The sequence below is a fragment of the Schistocerca cancellata genome, chromosome 2 (assembly GCF_023864275.1).
Source record: "Schistocerca cancellata isolate TAMUIC-IGC-003103 chromosome 2, iqSchCanc2.1, whole genome shotgun sequence".
In the NCBI taxonomy this organism is placed as follows: Eukaryota; Metazoa; Arthropoda; class Insecta; order Orthoptera; family Acrididae; genus Schistocerca; species Schistocerca cancellata.
In genome coordinates, this window is record NC_064627.1 from 811,273,472 (window position 1) to 811,287,948 (window position 14,477).

Genomic DNA, 14,477 nt, shown 5'->3' on the forward strand with positions numbered 1-14,477 from the left:
TGCAGTGTGACAGAGAATACAGAGACAAATTTCAGAACAAGAAAAACATTTTGGAGTTCTACAGACACTTCCCTCTGGATAGATTTCCTCGTTTGCACAAACTGACAGCTACAATAATATCAATGTTCGGTTCCACGTATGTTTGTGAACAACTGTTGTCTGCAATGAAATGTAACAAGACGCGCTTGAGAAACGCATTGTCTGATCGAAATTTAAACTGCACGCTGCGACTAAAATGCACAAGAACAATTACTCCGAACATAGACGCAATGGTAAAGGGCAAAAAGTACAAGATAACTGAGAATCCCACACTTCAGTGACACCTTTTATTGTGTAACAGTTCACAAATTAATGTGAATGTAGAGGCATACACTAAGCTAATAAAATTATGTGGCATGTGTACATTCTCCTTTATTTGTTTCATTTGTCGCAGTAATAATTCGTGAGTGATATCCCTGCAGGTGGCCGCGGATTTACATTGACTGGCGGCAGCTGTTGTGTGCCCCACGTGACTTTCCCCACTCTCCGCTCTGGTCCGGTAGTGGGGGTAGCGTGCTCGCGCTGCTCCATGCTCGCGCCTTGCTGCTCACAGCTTGCTCCGCGAGCACGTATGTTGTGAAGCCCTGCTTTAAACACACAAATCGTGAGCAGGCCCTAGTAGTTTATAACCGTCGGACAGACCGACAAAAAGGTTTCTGAAAATAGTAGGCCTAACTGTTTTAACAGATTGGTAAAAATTGATCTTTTACTTATATAGACTAATGTAACTGAAACTTACAATTGAGCTGCTCGGGGGAACATAATGGTAAGCGCCATCGCCGTGTATTTTGCGGTAGATGGCTAATGACACCACCTGTGGGATGCACAATGCAGTAAACTTACTAGTAGTTACAAATTCACTCAACAGATGTCAGGGCCGATCTTAAGGGTAAGCGCCACTGTCCGTTCTGTTGCGGAAACGTAATGGTAAGTGACAGAGAGAATGGCGGCAAGTAAAAACATCTCCGAGATTATGGCAACAGTGAACATGGCAGAAGACGATAAATATACTTCCAATGATACTAATATCTTCGAGAGGGATCCAGAATACATTCCTAACGATTCAGATGACTCAGAGGTACGTTATTTTGTAAATATACTGTCTTTAGTACGTTTCATGAACATAATGGTAAGTACATGTACATACCATTATGTTCCTGAAGTACGTTGTTTTTGAGGTTATTTTAAAATGGCTACATTTTTTTGCTAAGTGGTGTGTGAATGCGCATTTCTCAGTTATATTGTTACATGTAATAATAATAATGGTAACGGTAATAGTAGTTTTCGTTGTTATACATGTTAATAGCGAATCAGATCATATTGCCCAAAACAACGAACAGTGTATCGCTCCTGCAGAAACCATTCAGGAACAGACAAAGAGGTCGTCTCGGAAAAGGTGCTGCTGTGGCCAAAATAAGAACTGGAACATGGTACTGTTTTGGAAATATCTAATTTCAGCTGGTAGATTTCGTGTGATTGAACACCACTTCCCCGTGAGCGGGCACACGATGTTGCCGTCCGATAGAGATTTCGCGACAATTGAAAATTACGTTTGCCGACAAGTACAAGATTGTACAGTCAAGATCAGTGGAGCGAGATCATCAAGAAGTCGGCTAAGAAGAATCCATTGCTCTTTTCAGAGAGGATTTCTATCAAATACGATACTCTAAAGAAGCGTTTGTCTTCAGAAAGAAGACAGTTGATGGTCGAGATGTCAACCCAAGGAAAGTACGTAGGTGGAAGGTGATCTCCGAATATCCATCATCTTTATTCATCAGCGAGACATTTTGTCATGACATTTGGCATGAAATAAGCTTCAGGAAACGTGGAAGGCAAGGACCAGTTCCTATGCTTCGACTTAAATACAATGGGCCAAGGCTTATTGAAAAGAAGAAAGTTGCTGACGTCCTGTCGCTCCTAAATTACATACCTCCTGTCCACCATGGATTTATCCTGTCACTAAATCCAACAGTTTTGGATGAAAAAGACATTAGTAATGAGAGTGATGAATGATTTTGCAGTTTCAGTAAAGTGTTCAAGACTTACTGTAAAATTTAATATGTAATGTTCTATCACTATGTGTTGTTAATGGTGTACGGTAATGTAATAATTTTTGTACATTTCATTTGTTTTAGTCAGTTCTGAGTTTCATTTATGTCTGTATAGTAGAAGATAGATGTTAGAATCACTACAGAATAAAAGGACTGTTCAAAAAAAATTATTCAGATTTGCAGATCAATTGAAACTTTAGATACACTGTATCTCGAAACTGTGATTTTGGCACTTACCATTTTGTTCCCCCAAGCAGCTCAATTCATATGAAAGGTAACATTGTTTACATAGTGTTCAAAGACTTATCGTTACGTACATTCTTAATTTCCAAATTTATATGATCACTAAGACAATTCTTGTGAATGAACCTGAGCTTAGCTCCACTTACAAGACATTAATCTCGCACTGGGACCTTTGTTTCGACAGTTCAGCAGGCCAATTAACGCACACATTATAAAAGTTTCGGTACATATTGATTTTAAACACAGTAACATACATTTGTAAGTTGCAAATTATCACGACTCTTTCTCAACTGATGTACATGAATTCGGCTGCTCTGGGAGGGCACTTCCCAAATGATATCTGGCACTCGTGCGACACGCCTTTCAAATCGGGGAATCTCGGGAATATGTACATATAATGCATTCATTTCAAAATGCAGTCTACATAAAAATCGGTGTGTACTTTAATATTGTCAGGCTTGGAATTAATTTTATAAAACAAAATGTTATCTTTTACAATCATGGGGGTTTTCTGAATTAAAAAGTTAACATGAGATTTTAATTGATCTCCCCCTTTAAATAAAAATTGGTGAGGTTTTTCCGGACTAATTTCCTCTATTTTGGGCTCACATAAGCAATGGACATGCCCTGATTCATGAATCGAACATACCGTACTAATTATTTGGTAGGAGGAGCTAGACTGATCACATGTAATGGCATTCGATTTCAATTATTTTTATCATTCTTCCGGAGGCTGACCCATGGCTATTTCACACGGGAACGTTATTCACGATGAAGGTGGGATAAATGCAAAATGCGGAAACGACATTTGGTATGAAAAGCAGGTTCCTGCAAATAATGGTGGAATAATCACTACTGGCCATTAAAGTTCTTACACCAAGAAGAAATGCAAATGAGTATTCATTGAACAAATATATTATACTAGAACTGACATGTGATTACATTGTCACACTATTTGGGCGCATAGATCCTAGAAATCAGTACCCAGAACAACCACCTCTGGCCGTAATAACGGCCTTCTTACCCCTGGGCATTGAGTCAAACAGAGCTTGGATGGCGTGTACAGGTACAGCTGCCCATGCAGCTTCAACACGATACCACAGTTCATCAAGAGTAGTGACTGGCGTATTGTGACGCGCCAGTTGCTCGGCCACCATTGACCAGACGTTTTCAGTTGGTGAGATATCTGGAGAATGTGCTGGCCAGGGCAGCAGTCGAACATTTTCTGTATCCAGAAAAGCCCGTACAGGACCTGCAATATGCGGTTGTGCATTATCCTGCTGAAATGTAGGGTTTCGCAGGGATCGAATGAAGAGTAGAGCCCCGGGTCGTAACACATCTGAAATGTAACGTCCACTGTTCAAAGTGCCGTCAATGCGAAAAAGCGGTGACCGAGACGTGTAACCAATGGCACCCCATACCATCACGCCGGGTGGTATGCCAGTATGGCAATGACGTATACATGCTTCCAATGTGCGTTCACCGCGATGCTGCAGAAAAAGAGTGTTGACTACCGTCGACTAAGAAAATGTGACATTATTGAAGTTGATGGAAAAGAAAAACTTACTGCACCAGTAACAGGAGACAACAGCGCTATTTTGTACTATGTCCATACAGAGGAACTGTTCGAAATGCTACACGATACTCACTTGAAAATAGGACATGGAGGTTGCACACGCATGGAAAAGGAGCTGCAGTTTAAGTACAAAAATGTTACCAAAGAGGTCATTTCTTTGTATCTTCACTTACACGTACCTTGTCAGAATAAACTGTCAAATTCAAAAAAGGCTTAGTTTCAAAACCTTTGATATTTAAAGAATTTAATTCAAGATGCCAGATAGATCAGTGGCGCCTCTGGCGTCAAGCGCCATGTCTTTGGAACCAATGTTCTTTGACTTTAATTTAGTTCATTTTGTCTGTGTCTCTCTGCGTGCCATGTTCGACAGTTTCTCTTGCATTGGCCTTGTTCAGAGTTAAAGTAAATGTTCCCTCGACCGCAAAAGTGTGTTATTACGGTTCTACATTATGAATTACCCACAGTGATGACCCCGCCATCGTCGCCGTGCATTCGGGAATTATTTTGTGCTTCGTTCATCATTAACGGACATCGTATACCAGTCCATGTTGTCCTCGGAACAATGGACCTACCAGTGTCGTTTTGTGCCAGTGCCTTGCATCCTTTGAACTGTGCTTGTGTTTTTACTAGTGTTCCTGATGTACATTTGGTTAAAATAGATCAATTACCCGGCCACAGCCATGCCGGCGGCCACTTAACTGTTACAGGCCCAGTATGGCCACCATCAAATGCTACTATGCAGCAGAAACTGCCGCTCGGACAGTGCACGCTGCATAGCGACATTGTGAACGATAATCGAGTGAAGGGCATGTGTTTCAAGCCTCAGTTAAACAGTCGCCTTTGGGATGGCTTGACACACCACGCTCGCCTTCCACCCACTCTCGTAGTGGCACCGGCCATTTCAGCCACACTGTTTTCTGGTTCAGCCCCCCCCCCCCCCCTCTTTGGTGCATCGCGAACGCATTATGCCTGCTGTTGCAATGGCACCAGCTCACACAGATCTTTGCCTCCCTGTACTGCATCAACATGTGTTACTTGGCAGATTTACTAAGCTGCCTGCATTGCAAAACGACCACCCTAATACTTGCTTCACATTGGTGGATCATCTACTGGATATCCACGAGATTTTGGATGACGATGCACCGTTTTGTCTACCTGGTAAGCCACCTTCATGCTCATCCAAACCTCATCAGTGATCTCCTCTCACCACCCGCCTCGCCCAAGTATTTAACAGCGAAAACGTTACTCATTGAACGCCTTTCTCGCCCCCCCCCCCCCCCCCCAGCAGAGGCTATCCACCACATCATCGATGATGAGCACCTCGACGACCACACACCTTCACAGCTTTGGCGGCGCCTTCGTGCATTAATGATGACCAAGCTCTACCAGACACTGCACTGTCGACTTTGTGGATGGTCAAGCTTCCATCAGACCTACAACTTCACCTACTATTTCACACAGCTGACCCTCTCGATGTTTGCCTATGCATGTCCGATCAAGCCTACACAATCATTCATCACCCTCACCGCCAGTCACAGAAGACATAGCCTTTGCCTTTGGTTGGCAAGCCTGCATCTTTGGTTGCATGCCCTGCCAGTAGGGGTCAGCGCTCACACCTCAGTGGCTCAGCACCAGAAGCTGCCTCCTGCTGGCGTACAGGAGGTACTACCTGCAACCTCCCGACTGCAGCCAACCTCGACTGAGCAGCAGTCCGAGCGGTCTCAGTCAATGATGCAGTCAGCTGAGTCCCCTGCCTCCTCTGCACCACCTCGCCTATGGGGACGCTGCTCGCAACTGCTGTGCACCTTGTGCATACCCAAACGATTCCAGTGGGCATGTTTAGGTGCCTCGTCCCACCATGATCATTGACGGCGCCTACCTTCTGACGCTGCACAGCTGCTCTGGCAGTGTGACGCCTCTATATCATGGATCTGTCATCAGGTACACACTTTCTCGTGGACACCAGTCCCAATGTCAGCATTATCCTGGCCGTGCTAGCAGGCAACACTTTTTCTCCAAATAACCTCGCTTTGATAGCCACAAATCACTCTCCTGTCACAGTCCTTGGCTCCATCAAGATGTCGCTTCGACTATCACTGGTCATAACCATTTCTTGGACCTTCCATGTCGCCAACGTGGATGAACCTGTGATCGGGTTAAACTTTCTACACCATTACGAACTTTCACCAGACCTGCAGGCTGCAATGCTCTGCCATGCGTCTGGTTCTATTGTTCCGTGCTCAAACAAGTTTGGCATGACTCCGCTCTCTGCCTCCTTGGCTACGCTTTCTACATGTGCATCTCTGCTCAAAAGTATTACTGCACGTCTCTCCGACTTGGCGCACGTCCGCACGCAGATCGACAGGCTCCGCACACATAATGCGCTGAACTGGTTCACGCATGTAGTACTATTTGCAGTCTGACTGCAGAGCCATTTCTTTTGGAACTGTCAGCCACTTCTACTGCATCTTCATTCTGCATCACTTCTGGGTCGAGCTTACCTTTCCCTGCTGGCAGCTCCGTGCCGTCGCATTTGAATCGACAGGATGTGCATGTTCCCTCTCCGCAGGACCCCTTGCATCATGTGGCTGCTGCACCACAACCTCTGTCTAATGTTCTAATGTGTGTGAAATCTTACGGGACTTAACTGCTAATGTTATCAGTCCGTAAGCTTACACACTACTTAACCTAAATTATCCTAAGAACAAACACACACACCCATGCCTGAGGGAGGACTCGAACCTCCACTGGGACCAGCCGCACAGTCCATGACTGCAGCGCCTAAGACCGCTCAGCTAATCCCGCGCAGCACACCCTCTGTCATTGTCTGCCGCTGTCGTCCCGCCCATGCCACTCCGGCCCAGTACGGATGCACGTGTTCTCGCTTCAAGGGAGCCCTCGCATTGTGTGGCTGCTGCGCCACGTCCTCAGTCGTCATATGCCTTTTATGCACTGTCCCCGCCATTCTGGCCTGGCAAGGGCAGTGAGCTGCTGTCGCTTGTGCCCCACCTCCCATCCCCTCCCCGCCTACATCCCTTTGCGGGTTTCGGCACTCGTCACAGAATCTGCATCACGGATGGCACACCCATATGTCATAAAGCTCCACATCTTAACGCTTGGAAATTGCTATAAGTGAAAGAAATTGTTCAGGATTTATTGGCTTCAGGCGTTCTCCAACCATCAGACAGCAACTGGTCTTCACCTATTCACCTTATGCCTAATAAGGACGGCTTGCTACACATGTGCGGTGACTACAGGTCCCTTAATGCTAGGACGATAATCGATAGCTATCCCATTCCTCATATTGAGGATTGCACTCGCTCGAAGCTCTTCTCTGTCTTAGACTGCTCAAAGGCATACCACTAAATTCCCATCCACCCACTGGATATTCCAAAGATGGCCATCATCACACCCTTTCGTCTATCTGAATACTGTTTCATTGATTCAATTTTACTACCTCTGTTTGCCAACATACTTAAATGGGCAGATACGTGCAGCCTCCTTTAGGATAATTCGACGTCCCCAAGGGTCGCCTGTGGCATGTGCACATTGACGTGGTTGGTCCTCTTCCCCCTTCCGAGGGGTACAAATACATTTTGTCTATGATCGATAGCATAACCCGTTGGGTTGACGTGGTTCCTCTGGTCGACATTACGGCAGAAACTATAGCTCAAGCTTTCTTATCGGCTTGGGTGGCGAGATTTGGCTGCCCGATTCACTTACTGTGGACCAGGGATGACAATTCGAGTCCTCGCTTTTCGCTCGAGTGTGCAAGCTGTGCAGAGTAGCGAAATTCCACAAGACAGCCTATCATCTGTAGGCGAACGATTTGGTTGAGGGATGGTACAGAACTCTTAAGGCTGCACTCATGTTCCATGGTGGGCTTTGGCCTGAGGCACTTCCTTGGGTCTTACTCAGCACCCGCTCTGCCCTCAAGGAAGACCTGAATGCTTCGCTGGTGGAGGTTTCATATGGAGAACCTCTCGTCCTGCCAGCCGAATTCGTCGAGGACACACCCCCAACCGACGCAATCGACCTTCCAGCTCTTGTAGAACGAGTGCGTGCGCACGTCGACCACCGTCGCCCACCCCTGCCTCGCGCCCATTCCAAGCCGCCGTTGTTTGTACGCCAAGACCTGGCGTCATGCGTATTCGTCATGCTACAAGACGACTCTGTATGGGCAGCCCTGCAAGCACCATACTCCGGCCCGCACCGCGTTTTACGCGGCGGAGTTAATACTTTTGTGATACTACTCAATGGACGACCGAATACGGTTTCACTGCAGCAATTAAAACCTGCGTGGTCCATCTCTGAGCCACGTTCCGACGCCCCCAGCCGGCCTGCTTTCGCTAGCACCTCGCCCGCTCACGCCGCCGACGCGGCCTCCAACGACTCTCCACCGCCTGCACAGCTGTACGACGCGGCTTCTGAGTCGCCCACTTCGTGCGCCAGACGCCGCCTTCATCAGCCGTGCTGGCACGAGTATGTTGTGTTGAAGTGAGCTAGTTTCGCCCCATGCTCCGCACTGCCGGGGGGGGGGGGGGGGTGGTTTCTGTGGCGCCTCTGGCGTGAAGCGCCATGTCTTTGGACCCAATGTTCTTTGACTTTACTTAAGTTCACTTTGTCTATGTCTCGCTGTGCGCCATGTTCGACAGCTTCTCTTGTATTCGCCTTGTTCAGTGTTATAATAAATGTTCATTCGACTGCAAAAGTGTGTTATTACGGTTTTACGCCACATAATACCCACAGATCTGACAAATATGCGAAGTAGCCCTGACGGGTAGTACAAGTTCATACTCAATTACCAAGATCACTTAACCAAGTTTATAATATTTCGGACCCTGAAAAGCAGAAGAAATTGCTTACCATTTGCTTGAATTCTTTACTACTATAGGTGGTCCAAGTGTGCTGCAGACAGACAGTGGTAGAGAGTTTTCTAGTCAACTTATAAATAAGCTAAATACCATGTGGACTGAACTGATATTGGTACATGGAAAACCCAGATATAACCAAAGCCAAGATTCCATCGAACAGACCAGCCATGAAGTACAGAATATGATAATGACATGGATGCAGACAAATAACTCAGCGCATTTGGTTGAGTGCCTTCGATTCATCCAATTCATGAATGACCGTTCTTTTCATCAAGGAATTCAGCTGTTGCCATACGAGGCAATAATTCGCCGTACAGCTACAGTTGGGCTGAGTACTTCACACCTGCCCAAAGCAGTTATTGATAACATGGTGACACCGGAAGATCTTGAGGAAGTCGAGCAAGAAATGCAGGATGCTATAAACGTAAGGATTATGCCCAACAATGAAACCGCTGCTGTGTAGGTCGAACCATCGGAAAGTTGAGACCAGTTACCTGACAGCAACAAGGTGAAAATATTCTGTGTGGTTTGTGAGGAAGAGTGTAGTGCAGCTCATTGTTGTATATCGTGCGGTAAAGATGAGCATACAATTTATGGAAAAAGTAATGAAGCAGAGGAAGGATAAGGAGGGAAAATTATTTGCAAACTATATTATAACAAACGAAAAATCAAGAAGAAGAGGGCAGGAACTCACGACGTTTTGCAAGCACAAGGTGCAAAGACTCTTAAAAACTCAGATGCAAAACTCTCACATGTGCAAATTGGAGACAATGTTCGCATCTGTATGCCGGATGTTGACAATGCTCGTGGAGATCCCAGAAGCGTTCTAGCAGTTGTCATGAACGTCAAAGGCACTTTCTACAAGCTGGGAACGGAACATGGTGTTCTCACGCAACTACTCGTATATTTCAGAAACGAGTTCTCTATTCTGTACGAGAAACTGTCACGCTGGAATCCGTGGCCAAAGAAGAAAAATCATTAAGAAACCATATCGTCTTTATAGTCACTGACCAATAGCAAGGATACAATCGATACAATTGCTCTACTAAATGCGCCACAAATCGCTGCAAATGCAGAAATAAGAAAATATTGTATAATTTCAAGTGTCATGAAAGCTTAACTTGTTGTAATAAGTGAATACCGCTTGTATTAAAAAAGATGTATAAAGTGATAGATTATATATATTTCTCATAAGTGGGACAGATAAAATAAATAGGCTGGATACACCTTGAAACTGTACATATTCATCTACTTTTTATTTATCTTCCGATTCTGGTCGATCTGTCTACGCCACTTCGCAGACTAGCCGGCCAGATCCCGAGCTCAAGAAAAGATAGGACATTGGCCGGTGAACTTAAAGCGAGATTGGCGACATCGCGACTTGGCCGACCAATTCCTGCTTTCCCCGTAACATCCATACGACTATTATCTTTTCTGTCACATTTGTCTGACAGCACAGACACGATTCAATCTGATGCAGCTGTTGTATACATTGTGGTTAAAAAGGGGATTGGGAAGGAAAGGAAAAGGGTTGATGGGAAATGCAATGGCGAAAGCCGAAAATTTGTGCTGGGCTGGGATTCGAACCCGGATTTACTACTTCTCATGAACATGTCAGCCTTTCAGTCACAGTCCCTGTCCGACCCAAAGTTCCAACTTATACACACTGCAATGCTGCGTTCCTCGTCCGTTAACCCCTACTCGCAAATTATTGATTCCCGTAGAAGTTCGGGTGATATTAGTGCATCTCCACTGAAATAAATGTCACGGAGCTGTCATGCCTCCAGTGCGGAACCGCGCTGCTGCTACGGTCGCAGGTTCGAATCCTGCCTCGGGCATGGATGTGTGTGATGTCCTTAGGTCAGTTAGGTTTAAGTAGTTCTAAGTTGTAGGGGACTCATTACCTCAGATGTTACGTCCCATAGTGTTCAGAGCCATTTTTTTTGAAGCTGTCATGCTGTCTTTGAAATGTACAAGGGTCATTCAGTAATTAAAGAGACAAATTGGTCTGGAGAAAAAAGCGTTAATTTCTACAAAACAACACTTTTTTCTACTTTTCAAGATAATCTCCTTGAACATTTATGCACTTATTCCAACAGGCTACAAAATATTTTATTCTGGCTGCAAAGAACTCTTTATCTTGATGTTTGAACCAATTTCCCCACAAACTTTTTCACGTCCTCGTTGTCCTTGAACGTCTTCCCACATAATGCCTCCTTCAATGCATCAAACAAATGGAAATCACATGGTGCTAAATCAAGACTGTTGGTTGGTTGTTTGGGGAAGGAGACCAGACAGCGTGGTCATCGGTCTCATCGGATTAGGGAAGGATGGGGAAGGAAGCCGGCCGTGCCCTTTCAGACGAACCATCCCGGCATTTGCCTGGAGTGATTTAGGGAAATCACGGAAAACCTAAATCAGGATGGCCGGACGTGGGATTGAACCGTCGTCCTCCCGAATGCGAGTCCAGTGTCTAACCACTGCGCCACCTCGCTCGGTAAATCAAGACTGTAAAGGGGATGAGGCAGTACTTCCCAGCCCATTTTGTCGATGGTTTCACGGGTTAGTTGAGCAATATGAGGACGTGCCTTGCCTTGCTGGAGAATCACACCTCTCCTCTGAGATCCGCCAAGTCTCTCTCTCTCATGGCTGGCTTCACCTTGTTTTGAAGCAAATACGTGTATTATTGGATGTTCCTTGTACGCTGCTCTTCAGCATCCCAAAACACCATCAACATGATTGTCCCTGCTGATGCTTGGGTTTTGAATTTTTTCTTGACAGGTGAGTTGGTGTGTTTCCACTCCATGCTTTGTCTTTATGATTCTGGGCCTTAATAGTGAACCCAAGTTTCATCACAAGTTAAAATTTTGTTGAGGAAGTGCTCACCTCCTACTTCATAACGTTCCTTTAGCTCTGTGCACACTCTCAATCTTGTTTCCTTGTTTAGCCGCGTCAACTCCTTTGGGATCCACCTTGCACTTGTTTTTCGGTACTTCAGCTTGATACAGATAATATTTTGAATTGTACCAGTACTTACTTGAACCGTATCAACTATCATTTCCACATTTCACAAGGCGGTCGGCACGAATATTGTCATCAATTCGTCTTTCAAGAGAGGGAGTTGAAATGCAACTGGTCGGCCAGAACGGTGTTCGTCAGTCACTGCGACCATTTTTGAACTTCTCTACCCACTTGTAAAAACTTGCACGATTCATAGAATCATAACCGTAAACTTTAGATATTCTACAGTATGTATTCATTGGTTTCTCGCCTTCAGCAAGTAAAAAACGAATAACAGAACGTTGTTCAACTAATGTGGAAGTTTCAAGCGGACTGCCATCTGAAATGTATTTTTGAGGTTATAAGCAAAACAATGTTGATACATCAGCTGATCATGGCTTGTCCCAGTGATGCCAGCTTAAAGCCACAAAAGTATCAAACACGCCCTCCTAACAGTTTTTTTCCCAGATCAGTTTGCCGGCCGGTGTGGCCGTGCGGTTCTAGGCGCTTCAGTCTGGAACCGCGTGACCGCTACGGTCGCAGGTTCGAATCCTTCCTCGGGCATGGATATGTGTGATGTCCTTAGGTTAGTTAGATTTAAGTAGTTCTAAGTTGTAGGTGACTGATGACCACAAATGTTAAGTCTCATAGTGTTCAGAGCCATTTGAACCATTTGAACCCAGACCAGTTTGTCTTTTTAATTATTGAATGACCGTCGTATATGTATACCAGCAGTGTCTGTTCTGTCGGACATGTCCGATATTTTTCTAGAGAGCTAAAAGCTACAAGATCTGTTTGAATCACATCACCATCTGACTCCAAAATTGACAGGGAAATCTGTGCTGAAGGTTGAGAGAGAGAGAGAGAGAGAGAGAGAGAGACCATGATGTACGTAGATTAGCAGTCCTATTGGTCCATTGGGTCACCCATCATTTTATTGTGTCATTTTATTGTTCTCCCACCGGCTGAGAGAGAGTTAGCGCCAATTTTATGTAACATGATCAGCACCACACAATTGCCTAATGCTTGTGGAGGGTTACACTGATTGTCCTTGATTTCCCAGTGATTCCCTGACGAAGATGGAGTGGGGGTGACCTTGACTATAAATTGCCCAAGTTGGTAACAAGACATCAGATGTAGTAAGATAGTTATTTGGGGCCACTCTCTCTGGTATCCTGCTGTAACAATAAATCACGTCCCCTTAAATCATGTTCTTTTCAATCATGTCCGTTTAAACTGCATCCCTTTCAATCGTGTTCCTTTAAATCCTTTTATCTTGAGATAACTGTCCCTTTAAGTCCAGAACCTGCAATGTTATCCTACTATTACAATACTGAATCAAATTTATGAAGAAGTTTGAAGTGTGAGCACACTTACCTGTATAAGGTCGCAACCCTTCTGGCCATATATATTCATTGATTCGGTTAGTAGGTATTCACAAAGTTGTTATATCCTCTCCTGAGGCCAACAGAATCACAACAGCTGTAACTGGTCGTTTATATCTTCGATAGTGACACTGGATTGGAACTGATGTGCAAAGTGGTCGCCATCCCCCCCCCCCCCCTCCCCCTCACACACACACCATGACGCCAGGAATAACACTACTGTGCCAACTAAAACATTGGAAGAATATGATCTTTTCCCAGGTGGACACCATACTCACTGGACATGATGATTACTGACAAGGGTCATTGCTAAAGACAATACAACGCCATTCCTCAGATGTCTATGCTCCCAGGTCATGACACCACTTTAAACGCAATCGCTAGTGTCGTGATGTTAATGGCATCCTATGCACGTGTCAGTAATTCCTTAATGTAGCTGCAACTAGTCGCTGATCAACGATGTGGTAACACAGATTGTTGCAGGGATCCCATGATATGTTCTCAGATGGCAGGTGCAGATGTGAAGAGGTTCTGAGGCGTCTGAAGCACAATACATGGTAGTCAGACAAGGTCCACCGATTCCTTGACGGACGACAAATATGCCTGGCCTCATATGCCAAAACTCCAGGATCGGGCCACCGTCACATCTGAAAGCACCATAAATCTGAATGTTGCACAACTCGACCAGGCAACTAAATGGAGACCCACGCTGACGGCCCTTTCAAACTCTGTCAGCTACTGATAACGCTTCACATGACCAGTTATAGCTGATGCTGTACATTCTCATTATATAGGCGAAGTTTCATTGACATCCGACCATACCTTCAGGATGATTCACCTTTTTTGTGAGGCAGTTCCATAAAAACATGCCACTAACAAGATGTTATTTATTGCTATTATGTCTGCCATCCACCGGTTTTTTATCTTGTGATATGAGGTGAACGTATTTTGACCATCTGTATGTCTATTACGTAGGCAGCTTAAAGTACCATAACAATTACAATAATCATTATCTTCATGATTAGGCATTTCGACCAGATGTGAACTTCAAACTTCTTCCTCCAGTCTTCTCTTTGATCCGCCCACCCCATGGAGTTGTCTATGTTTATACCTGTTGTGCCATTTTGCCAAACATTCATTAAGCTATGTAGGCATTCACAACTAGTGATTACTTCAGTTAAAACTTCCGGGGTGAAAGTCCATGGTTGATACATAAAGTTATTCCCTGATGTTTCATCCCCGACAGTGGGCGACGTCTTTGGAAGTACAGTGGCAAGTGCATCAAGGTCTATAGCGGTTCCACCATTCA

At 45.0% G+C, this 14,477-nt stretch overlaps 1 protein-coding gene across 1 annotated transcript in view; it reads left to right on the forward strand.

Annotated features, from left to right (window-relative positions):
* LOC126158826 (galactoside 2-alpha-L-fucosyltransferase SEC1-like) overlaps positions 1-14,477 on the forward strand; it is a 111,872-nt gene that overhangs the window by 33,926 nt on the left and 63,469 nt on the right. The gene's annotated exons all lie outside the window — the stretch shown is intronic.